Here is a 4596-nt window from a genome sequence, read left to right as displayed (position 1 = left end):
AACACAATTATCTCATCAAGCTAATATGAGACAAAAGGAGAGTGAGGTTGGGCAACATTCCTCGTCTTCAGCGCCGCCTATAGGCAATATACAATCGCCACCACTCAATGTGCAACCAACACTAGCTGGTGTCCAACCTTAGTAGAATCTGAAGGCTTTTATCATGGAGAGTATTCGGGAATATGAGGCTGCACAATGCCTATTCTTGGATATCATCAGCCATACCCGACTTACTATGACCAAATTCCATTTCCACCAGACGACGTCAGACAAAAGTTTGAAAATTTTGATGGGATTAATGGTTCTCCCCATGAACATTTCGCATATTTCACTTCTGCATGTGGTGAATCTGCCCAATCAGATGCACTATTGATTCGACAATCCGTGCAATCGTTAAAAGAAGTAGCATTCACATGGTATACTCAGTTACCCCCAGGATCGATAAATACTTGGGATGACACGCAAAAAGCTTTTCTGGCACAATTCGTGAGCTCAACGAAGACAATAAGTCTCCATGACCTGGTGGAAACGAAGCAACAAACCAGTGAAAGCGCTAATGAGTTCATAACCAGGTGGAGAAATCTCAATCTCCAATGTCCAGAAAGGATATTGGAACAAGCAGCGGTTTCAATGTGTGCCAAACACCTCAACCCTGAGGTGGCAACTTTTGTGGGCACATCAGAGCCCAAAACTTTTAATGAGCTCGTCTCGAAGGCCTACAATGTTGAGATACAAATTTCTCGGCAAAAGGGTGGCAAACCCTCTTCGAGATTCGAAAACAAAATGCCATTCAAGAAGGGAGAATCAATGGCAACTTTTATCAATACCGGCAACAAAGATAAAGGGAAGGCGCGAGAGCCACAAAAGAAACTAACTCTCAAAGAAAGGAAGGAAGTTAAGTATTCATTCGACGATGATGACATCGACCAAAATTTCGATGAGTTGTTAAAAGCTAAGGCAATACGACTCCCTGAGCCAAAACGACCCAACGAGGTTGGTATGACAAATGATCCAAATTATTGTCGGTACCACCAAATTGTGAGTCACCCACTGTCGGATTACTACATCCTTAAAAACATTATCGAAGGCGTGATCAAGAGAAAAGAGATTGAGATTGACTCTTCTCTTGGGAAAGCGGCGATAAATACAACCTCATTTACTGAGAATGACCAAAATACCAAATGATCCCACACAAAGGGACATAATTTCTGTGGCATTCGAAGTTGACAAGGAAGTTACAATAGTTCAAGCCCACTCAGAAATGCCAAAGCCAAGAAACCCAAATATTCCTACGTTGTATGAGCTTATGTCAGAGCCTAATCTAGAAATTTGGGAGGACTGGTATGATAATGAAGAGGATTTGGAAAGTACATGGCAAACATGTACTCAGAAAAAACCTGCAAAAATTCCATCTCGGAAACCATTTGGAAACTCCGGAGTCAAATTTTGGGGTAGACCAGATATAAAGGATCAAAAGAATAAGAAAAGGATCTAAAGGCAAAAGGCCATTTCCAAAAGAAACGAATTCAAACAACCAAAATGAAATCTAGTAACTCTGGAGGAGTTTTTACCAAAAGAGTTACAGGACAAGACAGCTGGTTGTGATGACAAAGGTGTCAGATTGCTGCATGACTTTGTTGACAAAAGAAGATCCTGAATCTACCTCACTTGAAAGTGAAAGAGAGGTAGATGAAATTACCTTGCAAGATATGCGACAAAAAATTTTTGCAAAGAAGGAAAAAGAAGCGAAAGAGCTTGAAAAAGCCAAACAAGACCTTCAAAAGCCTTCATCTTTGGCCAACCAAGAATTTGCTAATGACAATCGAAGAGGCAAAAGCACTGGTGAAGATGAAATGACGCGAGCAAAATATGATATATTGGCTCATCTAAAGCGCATCCCTACTGTTTTAAGCGTTTATGATGCACTGCAAATGTCTCCTGAGCGTTGAAATGCACTTATTGTCGCATTGACAAGTCCTGAATTTTATACGGAGAAAATAGAACCAGTGAAACCTACATCACTTGAAACGCATACCTCTTGTATGGCATGCATAACTTTTGATGATAAGGATCGTCAGTTGGGAGCTTCTTTACATAATCGGCCTCTCAACGTGACGTGTATGGTTGCTGATATTCGCGTAAGCTACATCATGTTGGATTGGGGATCGGCTGTGAATGTACTCCCCTTAAAACCTTGAGAGATGTTGGTTTACACCCACGTCAATTGTCTCCGTCATCATTGACAATTCAAGGTTTTAACCAAGCTGGAGAAAAAGTAAGGGGAAGTATCACACTAAAAATTATAACAGGCGAATTAAATTCTGAACCTTATTTCATGTCATCGATTCAGATACATCCTACAATGTGTTGTTAGGGCGACCGTGGCTTCATGAATATGGAGTCATTCCTTCAACACATCCCCCAACGCTTTAAGTTTTGCAAGAAAGGCAAAGTCAAAAGTGTCAATGCAGACCCAAATCCCTTTTATGGGGAACAAGTGAATTATGTTGATGCAAAGTCTTACAAGCGAGCTAATGTCACCATTCTGAAAGGGAGACCTGAGGAGAGAAAACGTTATGAAAGCTCAAAACTCTCTGCAAATTAAGCAACTATCCCCCGTGAAATCTCCTCAGCCCAAAGAGGGGAACTTGAAGGTATCTAACCAAAAACGAACCTTCAAGTATATCCCTAAAAGTTGACGAGGAGTAGGACAATAAAGCTTTGACCCCGATCGGAGATTCGATGACAGCCCTGATGACAAGCTTTATTTTACCACTAAGGAAAATCGATCAGTCACTACCCAAGGGTAAAATGCAAATTTCAATTTCCTTTTGTAAGATAGCAAGAAAAATAAAAGGGTCGTTACTCTTAATAAAAAGTCCTCCACTTCTGTAACTCCGAAAACCTTCAAAACAAAGAAGAAAAAGTTTCATTTCAAGAAGCAAAAAGGGGTCACAACATCAAAATAGTGATTGTTTAGAAGCTTCTTTTGAACCAGATGAGTTAGCAGAAGAGGAAAAAAAATGTTTCCCAGCGACAATGTTCCTACACCTTCCCCGCGGGTGTCAATATTTGATAGACTTGAAGCATGCACATCCACCCCACGAGTGTCAACATTCGAAAGACTTGTTTTCCCAAGTGCTCCACAGCCAAAGAGAACCAAAAATCAAAAACGGTGGGTGCCAAAATAGAAGAAATCTTTGAGAATTACTATTCAGGGGCATGAAACACAAGAAGATGAAGAAAATTTTGCTCAAGTCAATTACCTCTCTTTTGAAGAAAGTTTAATCGTAGAAGATGAAGACTCGAGCTCAAACCCTTTAGAAGATTTGATAGACATCTTTCAACCAACACCTCAAGAATTCGAAAGATGGAGGACAAGCAACTGTGGATGATTTAATAGAGATCAACCTCAGGACCGAGGATGATCCAAAGCCTGTGTTTGTGAGTGCTTTATTAACTGAAGAAGAGTTACCACAGTACAAACAAGTCTTTTGTGAGAACAAAGATGTATTTGCTTTGTTGTATCGAGAGATGCCAGGGTTGAATCCAAAGGTTGCTGTGCAAAGGTTGGCAGTATCAAAAGATGCTACCCCTGTTAAATAATCTCAAAGAAGGATTCGACCAAAATTACTTCCCAAAGTCGAGGCAAAAATTGACAAGTTAAGAGACTGCTAGTTTATTCAGAAGGTTCAGTATCCTATTTGGCTTGCAAACATCGTCATTGTGATGAAGAAAAATGGGCAACTCCGCATATGCGTGGATTACCGAGATCTTAATCGGGCTTGCCCAAAAGATGAATTCCCACTCCCCATCACTGAGTTATTCATAGATGCTACCATTGGTTTGGATGCCTTATCATTCATGGATTGATTTTCTGGGTACAACCAAATCAAAATGGCACCCGAGGAAGAAGAGCTCACTGCTTTTTAGACACCAAAAGGCATATTTTGTTATACAGTTATGCCATTTGGCCTCAAGAATGCAGGGGCAACCTACCAAAAAGCAATGACCACAATTTTTGAAGACATGATGCATAATATTGTCGAATGTTATGTCGACGATTTAGTGGTCAAAACAAAAGAAAGGACAAATCATCTTCATGATTTAAAATGAGTCTTTGACAGGCTCAAACAACACAATCTCAAGATGAAGCATTAGTTATCGGCCTCGAAGTTGCACTTGAAATGAAAATACAGTCATTAGATGTATATGGCGATTCTCTTTTGGTTATTAAACAAATGAGTTGTGAATTTGCGGTCAAGCATGAGAATTTAGTCCCTTATCATGAAAAGGCTAAATATTTTCTTGGCCAATTTCAAGATATAACTCTAAATCACATCCCCAGATCAAAAAATGGTAAAGCTGATGCATTAGCTAATTTATCTGCATCACTAACACTTCCTGAATAAAGGGATATCCAAATTACCATAGGTGTAACACCCTCACTATTAGGCACGCTACCCAAGATAATTAAGAAACCCTATCCCCTAACGGGATTACTAAACAGAAAAGCGCGGGAAATTTAAACTTTAAATGCAAATGGAATGAAAATAAACTTGTAATAATTTTAACTTTACAAACAAACAAAAGTTA

The sequence above is a fragment of the Cannabis sativa genome, chromosome 3, assembly GCF_029168945.1.
Source record: "Cannabis sativa cultivar Pink pepper isolate KNU-18-1 chromosome 3, ASM2916894v1, whole genome shotgun sequence".
NCBI classification, from domain to species: domain Eukaryota; kingdom Viridiplantae; phylum Streptophyta; class Magnoliopsida; order Rosales; family Cannabaceae; genus Cannabis; species Cannabis sativa.
The sequence above is the reverse complement of the archived record's forward strand: the minus strand, read 5'-3'. Positions refer to the sequence as shown.